The sequence below is a fragment of the Papaver somniferum genome, chromosome 11, assembly GCF_003573695.1.
Source record: "Papaver somniferum cultivar HN1 chromosome 11, ASM357369v1, whole genome shotgun sequence".
Lineage (NCBI taxonomy): Eukaryota > Viridiplantae > Streptophyta > Magnoliopsida > Ranunculales > Papaveraceae > Papaver > Papaver somniferum.
In genome coordinates, this window is record NC_039368.1 from 91932821 (window position 1) to 91943784 (window position 10964).

A 10964-nucleotide genomic window follows, 5' to 3' on the forward strand; every position below is an offset into this window, starting at 1 on the left:
ATCTCTTTGCAAAAACTATGTAATATACTATCTGAAGAGGGGTGCGCGCCAAGTTGGTTTAGTCAGTCAGGTTTATTGGGGTAAAGTTCATAAGACCTTCTGCAATGATACAGGTAACCCTTGCAATCGGGATCGTGCACAACTATTCTGTCGATTTTTTGAAATAAAAAACAAACTAGAAGATTTTATAGCCTTAGTTCGGATTGTAAGTCAGTATAAACTTAGGGGTGAAACCTATGATGAAATTGTTGTACGATCTCGAGAGGAATGATGGAGATGAAAAAGAAATAATTCTGAATACGAAGCTCATTTTCACATCGTCAAGGAGTTTTTTATAACCCGTATTGGATTTTAAATTATGTAATGATGTTAATGTGATGTTATAATTAAGAAAAACCTATTAAGTAAAATTCAACAACATTTCAAATTAAGCAAATTTTCATTTCAAATAAATATTCAGTAAAATGCAACAAAAATTCAAATTAAAAATCAACATTTCAAATAAAAATTAAAATATACATTATCTAGAGGTACAACTACATCGAACTCATCATCATCACCAGTTGGGTTGTTATTAAATCTAGCTTGTTGTTCAATCTGTGTTTGTATCTTGTCAAATTCGAGTTGTCACACATGTTTTTGTTGGCGTTCATCCGCACCAAGAATCTTATGCTTGTCATAGTCATTCACATTTTTTTCTTGAGAAAGCCGATTTTTTCGTCTCCCTGTTTTGAAATTTCCGGTCACCCGTTCTTTACTTCTCGACGGTCTTCTTTAGGTAGAGTACGGAAGAGCTTGCGGGGGTAATTATTAAGTTTTTTTCCATGTCTTAGATTTAACATTTAATTGTTAATATGTTTGTAATATGTGTTATTCAATATTAATTTTTATAAAATTATTTAATTATCACTTAGCGGTTTTCAGTTGATCAAGCGATAAACACTTTATCACCAAAGGCTAGTTTTCCCTAACAAATGTACCTTAGCATTTGTATGGGGATGCTTTTCCTATTGCTAGATGGTTTCCGGAAATGCACATCCAAAGAAACTTATTAAAAACAATTGTTGTTTGGGTAAAATTTTTAAATCTTCAACCCATTCATTTCGATGAGTACATCATTGCGCAGATTGGCACCCATTTAGGTTTTGTGACAAAAAAAGTTATCCCACTAATGTTATACCAATTCAGGGCCAAGATGTCTTTGCTAGGATATATATAAACATCGAAAAACCCCTCTCAACTTTTGCTAGAGTGAAGGTGGGTTATCACCCGAAATCAATTATCGCTTTCATATATATGGACCTACCTTACAGGGTCTGTAACTTCTGCAATCGATTAGAGAATTTAGAGGAAACGTGTGCCATTAACTATAATCAGAGGTTAGAAGACATTGAGAGTCCCAACTCGGAATCGGTTGAAGAATCGCAGAGTTGGGCCTCATGGTTTAAGGTACTCATAAATGAACAAATAGATAGAGAAACTATTTCGGATGGTGCTACTGCACAACCAGTTTTTATCCCATCACCAGATTCAGTTTTTCTCAATAATAACCGATTCATAAGCATCTCATCTAATTCTATTTCTTCTGATGGTGAGGATCTGGTAAAAGAAGAAGCTTCATCTGTAAGGGGGAATCAATTCTTGGCAAACGTCAGAGACTCTGGGATTCATCTTTTAATCCTCTTTTTTTTCTCTTCTACCCAATACCAAGACATCTCAGATTCGGATTACAAAATCAGAAACGTGGGTCTCTTACAAGAAGTAGACAATCATATCTTATCCTCTCCCTCTCTACAAGATGATTTTATCCTTTTGGATGATGGTATCATGGATCTAGGCGATTCAATTGAACAGTATTTCACACCGGAGGAAGACATTTCTGACAACAACTCTTTGCCTAAGCCGGCGTTTTGCATCACCTTATCTGATTCGTCGGATAACATCAATCCTAGTCTAGAGGAAATTTCAGATTCTTTTGTCTCCAACCCAATCCCGGCATTCTCTATGTCTTTCTCAAACCAATCTGACTTTGAACTGTCGCCTAATAGCTCTCTAGGATCTAATGATTTCAACCTCTCTGTCTTCAAAACAATTTGGAAAATGAATTTCTAGATGACAATGTTTTAAACCAGTATGGGTATTTTAAAATGTCTCTCAATACGAAGACTGATACTACACTTCCCATAAGTGAGAAGATTGAGCTTCTTAAAGACCAGGCTGCAGAAAAAGGAAAAGGGATAATCCATGTATGTCTCTCACAACCCATCTATATAAGTCTATATCTCTACCTACATTTTTAACATAACCTAAAGCTCTTCTGCAAGTTTCTTTCCTAGACATTCTTATATCATTTTTGTAACTCTGCCTGTGTTTCTATACCCTGCTGCTTTTGTTTTTCTTCCTGCATGTTTAAGCTGAGGTTTAATTAGACTCAAAATTGCTTTCTCCTTTATTGTTTATTGCTTGTGCTCTGATAATTTTGATTGCTTCCCATGAAAATCCTAGCATGGAACACACAGGGGTGTGGTAAAAAAAACACACAACAACACTTAAAACCATTGTTAAATAATGAAAATCCTGACATTCTGTTCTTATCTGAAATCCAGTCTCGAAGGAGCTTGGTGAGAAGGATATTAGATTTTTTTCCAAACAACCACATTGTAGATCCAGATGGAATAGCTGGAGGTCTAGCAATTTCTTGGGTTGGTGGAATTCACTTTGAAGTGGTTCAATGAAACCTTAACATGATCAATGTCATTGTTAAAAAAAAAATTTATTCTAAAGAGTGACTTCTAAATTATTTTTATGAAGCACCTAAGAATGAACACAAGCTAGAGATAATGGGATATCTAGAGGATATAGCACAGAGAGTGAATTTAAAGGCAATGCCTTGGCTAGTAATAGGCGACCTTAACATAATCTTCAATGGTGAAGAGAAAGAGGGAGGTCTTCCTTTTAACAGGAAAAAAATAGAACCCATATTGAACTTAATTCAGAGAACAGGCTTAGAGGATTTAGGTAAAGGGAATATATTTACTTGGAGTAACAAGAGAAAAGGGAATTCTAACATAAAACAAAGGTTAGATAGAGCTATGGAGAATGCAGAATGGAATGAGGAATTCCAAGAAGCATCGTTACAAAATCTAGTAGCAATTGGCTCAGATCATGGGCCAATATGTCTTTCTTTTGATTCTCTGCATAAGCACCTAACAACAACTTTTAAATTTTATGATACTTGGTTAAAGGATCCAACTTGCATAGAGGTTATAAAACAGTCATGGAACATTAACACCAACAAACCAGCTTTAGATATGCTAGAAAATATTTCTAACTTAGGAAATAATCTGAGTATGTGGAAAAGAGACATTTTTGGAAAACCAAATAAGAAGATCAAATGCTTATTAAGAAATATAGAAAATCTAGAAGCAAAACAATCTACACCATCTATTCAGACTTTTATCCACAAGAAACACTTAGAATTAGAAGCACTATATGACACACAGGAAGAAATAGCGAAACAACAATCTAGAAACAATATTATTGCCTTAGGAGAAAGAAACACAAAATTCTTCCACATCCACACTCTCAAAAGGAGGAAAAGAAACCATATAGATTGTATTCAGGATAAGAACAATCTAGTTGTATCATCTAGGGAAGAAATAGACGAGGTTCCGACTTCTTATTTCTCAGAGCTGTTTACTGAATCTTCAATAGAATCTGAAGAAGAAATCTTTGCTAACATTAAGAGTACAATCTCCATGGAAGAGAACTGTACCTTAACTGCAATACCTTCTCCTGAAGAAATTTGGCTTGTTGTGAAGAATCTTAAATCTAAAAAAGCACCGGGCCCAGATGGATTTCCGGTGAGTTTCTTCAAGCACAACTGGGATATATTTGGATCTCAATTAGTGGCAGTAGTGCAAGACTTTTTTAGAACCAAACAGCTGAATAACAACCTAAACAAAACCTTTCTATTCTTAATATCCAAAATAAAAAAATCCGAAGTCCCATACTGATTACAGGACAATTGGTTTGTGTAACACACCATACAAAGTTATAGCTAAGTTAATGGCCAATAGATTCAAAAAATCACTAGAACATATCATATCCCCGCTACAATCAGCTTTTCTATCTTCTCGACAAATCTCAGACAACATGATTGTAGCACACGAAATAGTTCACTCAATGAAGAAAAGAAAGAAAAAAATAGGTAACATAGGCTTAAAGATAGATATGTCGAAGGCCTTCGACAGGTTGAATTGGGCCTCTTACTCAAAGCTTCAAAAGCTTTTGGATTTTCTAAAAAATGGTGTGCCCTGATTTATCAATGCATATCAACTTCTTCCATTGCGGTGTTACTCAATGGAAATCCTTGCAGTGAGTTTAAACCCACTAGGGGCATTAGACAAGGAGATCCTTTGTCCCCTTATATATTTATCTTATGTATGGAAGTCTTTTCAAGGCTCCTTAACCATCTAGAAACACAAAAAAAGGGTTTAGGGCATCAAATTGACACCAAAGTCAACACCTATTTCACACCTCTTTTTCGCAGATGACCTGCTTCCGTTCATAAAAGCTGACTTAATCAGTTGTAATAATATTCTAATTGTTATCCAGATGTTTAGTAAGGCATCAGGACAAGTCATTAACTTCACTAAGTCTGGGTTGTTTTTCAGCAAGAAGGTTCACAATAAACATCAAGGAATTATCTGCAGACTCATGAAAATTAGGAAGATAGATATAAAAGACACTCATTTAGGGGTTCCACTTTTCATAGATAGGTCTAAATTGAAAGCCCTTGATAACATTATTGAGAAAATGGAACAACGGATTAAATCTTGGTTAGGAAAAATTCTTTCACAACCCAGTAAGATTGTCTTGAATAAATCAGTTCTCTCCAGCATACCCATCTTTAGTATGGGTTGTTTTATCTTACCAAAAAAAATAACTAAACAAATAAATAACATTCAGCGTGATTTTTTGTGGGGTAAACACACTAACTCCAAAGTAATTTACATCAAAGCTTTTGACTTTCTTTGTAGACCTACTGATCAGGGAGGTTTAGGATTTAAAGAAGCCAATAAGGTTAACCAAGCAATGATTAGTAGAATAGGTTGGAGGCTTGTAAGTCATCCAGATGACCTATGGGCTCAATTTTAAAGGGTAAATACTTTAAAAATCAGGTGCTTTACTATCCAAGAAGAAATTTAATGCTTCTTGGATATGGAATTGCATCTTGCAAGGCATTGAGCACATAAAGAAGTACAACATCTTGGAAGTATGGGAAGGAAAGTCAATTAATATATGAGAAGATAGATGGTTACCATCTAGACCAGAAATCCTAGCTAATTCTGTCCAAAGGATAAACACTCACATAACACTTGTATCTGAATTGATTAATTCAGACACGAAAAAGTAGAATACGTTACTGTTGCATTCAGTTTTCGATAATGCAGTACTTCAAGACATTCTAAACATCAATCTGTACACGACTAGAAGTGGCAATCTTAAGAAAGACAAACTAAGATGGATTCTAACTATGAATGGTGAATTCTCAGTAAAATCCCTATATGCAAAACTCTTAAACTCTTCCAATTTTTCTTCTCATTCTTCTAAAAAATTCTTGAAGGGATTATGGAGTATGGATACGTCGCAAAGAGTAAAGCTTTTTGTCTGGAAATGTTTACAGGATGCCTTACCAACTAAACAAAAGTTGGGATCTGCCAGAGATGAAGATAAAAATTGTTTTTTTTGTAAAAACAGTGTAGAATCAACTTATCATTTGTTTTTTTAATGTGATTTTGCAAAGGCTGTCTAGAGCTTACCACCAATGGCTACACAGGGAGTACATCTAAACTTACTCAATGCAAATAGATCCTTTCTAGACAACTACAATGAATGAAGGATGGGAAACATACAGTCCATCTCAATGGCATTAGCAGCAACAACATGCTGGTTTATTTGGAAAGAAAGATGCTTAAGAGTTTTTGAAAATAAAACTAGATCACCTGAACAACTAGGTACTGCTATTTTAAGACATTTCACTTATTGGCACCCAGAAAGAAAACCCATCACAACTGAAATTAGCAGCACTACTCTAAATATGCACATTTTTTGGAAACTTCATGTTGTTAACACTTTTAAACTGAACTGTGATACTTCTTGGCTTTCTGAATTTACTAATGCTGGTTTTGGTCTTATTCTCCGCAACTGGACAGGTACCTTCCAAGCAGCAGAAATCGGATGCTGCATGACCTTCTCAGCTGAAGAGGCATAAGTTGTAGCTCTGATAAAGGCAACACAATGGGCCATCAGAAACAATATGCAAAAACTGGTCATGGAAGGGGATAATCAGGCGACAATATGGTATCTTCAGGGAAAGAAAGTGAATGTTCAATGGCAGTGCGTAGCAACATTATAAGAAGTTAGAGTATTAGAAGATCAATTAGTTGCATTTCTAGGATTCCAGCATGTAGATAGAAGAGCAAACAAGGTGGAAGACTTGTTGGCCAAAAAAGGGAGGAGCTCAAGCAGCATGGTTTCTTGGAATAACAGGCTCCTAGTTTTTTATTTCCTGCAATAGATTTTGATATGGTCAAAGCTTATGATATATATACTTTCAATAACAATGTTTTTGTAATTTCCTCTGTCGACATTAATCCTACAAATTCAGTCATTGGAAAAGCAACTCAACTCAACATGACTCTGTCTCTGAAGAGCCTGAATTTGCAGATTAAAGGTTGACCTAGTAATCTATGTCTTATTTTCAAAAAAAAAAAAAAAGGGGGGGAGAATAATTGTATGGTGAATGGTATTTGGGTTTCTTTGCTTTCCCTCCCCTAAGATTAACCCATCTTCTCTCCTTGTAACTTAAGCAGGACGTGAACGACCATTGTCTTGGTTTAGGCTCGTCCTGTATGATTTGGATCCCTAAAACTAAATAAAGTACTTCTACGGTACATTGTTGAAAAAGCGGGGTATAAAAACCACACCCAATAATTCATTCGACAATCTGTATGGACTAAACTCAGGTATAATTTCGAGAGCACCAACTTAAAAGTGAGACTCAGTCAAAAATTATATCAAAGAGTTTTATATCTTTCTCAATACAATCAACAAATCAAACAAATAGAAATTTGCGAGCCTGATTGATATGAGAAATAACTTGGACGGTACCTGTGACGGATCAGAGAATCTGGACTTCCAACGAACCTGATTTCAGCCCGCTAGGCAAGCTCCGACTCCCTGAAACGCCACTCAAGTCAAAAAAAAAAAAAAAAAAAAAAACTAGTTCATTGATAAAAATCCCTATCTCAGTAGGTAACAATCGTTTCTTCCCGAACAACAAACTTGCGATCCTGCTGAACAGAAATCTCATTGGTATCAAGGTTAGAATTCTATGAGCATATGTCACATACCATAATACTCATAAAATTCCACAAGAGTTCCAATTTCCAAACATATGGCCAGTTGCCAAAATTAACAGAAGCCAATTTCCAAAATTAACAGACGGCCAATTGCCCAAATAAACAGACGACCAATTACCAAAATTAACAGAGGCCAATTGCCCAAAATTATTAGGTGGTATGAACTGTCGAAACAGCAACCATCACTTTCAGATGATATGAACAATCTTGTAGATTTGTGATGAACCGCATATCGGCTTCCTACGTACCCTCTCCATTTCTCGAAGGGATCAAGCACGACCGTAGTTCGTCATCTTTATTTAGATAATATGAACTACCCTCAAAAGTAGCAATTATCTCTTAATAAATATCAAGTAAACTTATTCCACTTGCAGTTCCCATAATGAATTACGAGTAGACTACTTCTCTTAGTAAACCAAAAATAGCCGCTACACTTAAGCACTCAACAAATACATAAGAGATAGATGAACATGGTTATGTCAAACATAAAAACTTACAAGCTATTAAATCATACCGACTTCCAGAATAGAAATATAGTTGCCTCACCTCTAACCATTCCTATGACTACAGTACTGAATATAGGCTTACACTATGATAAATCAAAGAAGTGAGTCTGACACTCCGCTAGAAAGTTTAGTACGAGTCTTAGTTCTCTACGTTCCAATAATCTTAAAGAAAGAATATACTTGTATCAACAACAATCTTAAATGTTTTCAAACTAATCTATAATACAAAACAATATGGGTTTTTGAGCTTGGACGGTAGGATAACATTTCAAGAGACAAACGTTGTATCCAACCATCCCAGTCTCATCCCAGCTATAGACATCCGACGGCCATCATCTTTGTAACCTCTTTCACAATGAATTCAAATTTATTAACCTTTAATTAGTGCATCACCTCATAACTCAAGATATTCAAAGCAACATTAAATAAAAGCATAATATCATATATACATTATTAATTTGTTTTTGGTTTGTTTTTTGAAAGCATAGATATAAACACACTATTACTGAAATGATTGTGCTTCAACAAAAATTACTTAAACTATTGGGATTGGTTTATGGGTGATGCTAATGACTAATTTTAAAATGTATGAACATTATTTGTGCTCGAAATAAAGCACAGAACTACCTCGCATTGAGCACGATTGAAAAGTAGGAAAAAAAAATACATCAGTTATAGATCAGCTTAAAGCAGTGCCGTTACGACACGACATGTTATCCTTTTTTGTACGATCTAACCAATTTATTTTTCATGATTATTTGTGCTCCTATCCACATGTGTGTTTGTAATATGCATAGTTAAATGCTTAATACAAAAAAGAACTTTAGAATCTCCAAAAATAAAATAAATACTAACAATGAGTTTACAAATAAAAAAAAATATTTTACTTTTTGTATTGTCAAAGGTTCTAATGTTGTTGTTTCTTTACATGATGAAGAAAGATAATTACATTTATACATGATTGTAACCTCGAAAGATATAAATAATGGTATTGATTTTTATTTAAATATTTAATTTTTTAATGATCTTAATTATGAGGAAATCCAAATAATATATATATATATATATGTGCGTTCACAATTCTTAAATCAGTCGGATGTTTTTGTCTGGGATGCGACTGGAATGGTCAGATCCAGCACTACCACCACCTGTAAACATAGTCATGATTAAGAAAATGATAAAAAGAAACCACCGTTTGATGATCTAGATAATAGTCATGATCTGAATTGTATTTGTTTTCATTCTGGGTTATTTTGACTTAAGGCCACAAATAAATGGCCAGATTTGCGTTTCGGTCACAAAAAAATTAACATTAGAATTTGGGTCACAAGACCGTGATTGGCCGTCTTGATCATCCAAAAGAATAAAACAATTGAGTTTCTTAAATTTTCAGTCGGCCATCACATTTAAATAGTGTATAACTCACAATAACCCCACCGTCCCAATATCATCACATCCAAAAGACATCCAACCGATGTAATAGTTGTAACCTCTTTTTATTATGAATATATAATTTAAGCGAGTTCTCATATTTGGGATCATAAATAAAAACTAAATTATATGTGAAAAACATATTAAGATAATTAGTTTTAATTATCTCATTATTTAATTTTTCTTTTTTTAGTTTATATTCTCCATCTATAAATAAATATTTAAATTAAAAAAACAGAAGAAAATAAAAAATCCAAAAATTTCAATTAAATTCACAGAATTAAGTGAAAATAAGTTACTCTTCAGAAGAAAATAAAAAATAAAAAATTATAAAATTTCAATTAAACTCACAAAATTAAGTGAAAATAAGTTACTCTCCGGTCAATGGAGAATTGTACATAAAAACATCAATCATAGAAAAAATCCATGATATCCACATGTATTCTATGAGCATCTCGAAAGTCGAACTCATTTTCAAGCTCATTCACTGATTTCCAAATTATTCTCTAGGTAAAAAAATCTGTGAGCATCTTGAAAGTCGAATATGGAAGAAATAAAGATCCAGCATAACGGTCTGAGTATAACACACTCGGTATCAAAGAATACCAATCTTTGGGGATCAACCAAAAAATTTAAAGCCCAACAAAAAAAATTTACCTAGCACTTTTATCGGGAATAATTATTTTATTCAACCACGAGTGTAATCAAATATATAACTAAGTGAATAAAAAATATCTAAGATTTTCATAACTACATGTTCTCATGGTCAAAATAAGTCTCATGATAGTTTATAGTAATTATTAAAATCATCAAACCAATAATCATTTAATTAATCTCATGTCGTGCCGTTACATGACGGGTTATTTCTAGTATCTTACACTAAGAAAATGACGAGACTAGTTGACTGTATTTAAATAGATCTGCAACCATAATAAGTATGGAGCGCGAGTGCACGGCAACATTTACAAGCCGTAATACAAGGATGCCTGAAGTCAGATTACATTTTATGTATTTTATCAAACCAAAATTTAACCCAAACAATTCTATATAACTTCACCCAAACCATTACTGCCAACTACAGTCCCAAATTTGAATCAAAGACAACTTGCTATATTAACAAGATTAACCACGGTCCACCAACAGTATCGTTTTCTTCCATAAATTACTTTGAGCAAGTCCCATAATTTAGCATCTAAGTAGGCTAACAGAAAACAACTTAAAATGCTTGCTGCTGTAATCTACCCAAAATCTAAATTTTCAGTTTCAATTTTCCATATTGTTGTACCCATCAATTTCTAAAACATTTTAGAACCACTCTCGACAATTCCAAGACTAACAAGTAATTACACCGCAACAAGGCTAAATCGATTAGCGACAGTACATATCTATTTCACAAGTTGAAGAATCTGTGCATGTAAGTGATGATTTTTTCTAGAAATATCATAATGCCGAAATATATCATTTTAAGTCAAACTTAGATACTGCTTTGTTCTACAAATACATGCTAGCTAGGTCCATTTCTAGTCGATCCCATCAAAGATTCAAAATAAACGAAATGAAATAACGAAGCATATAATGTAGAAGGGTAAATGACAAACAA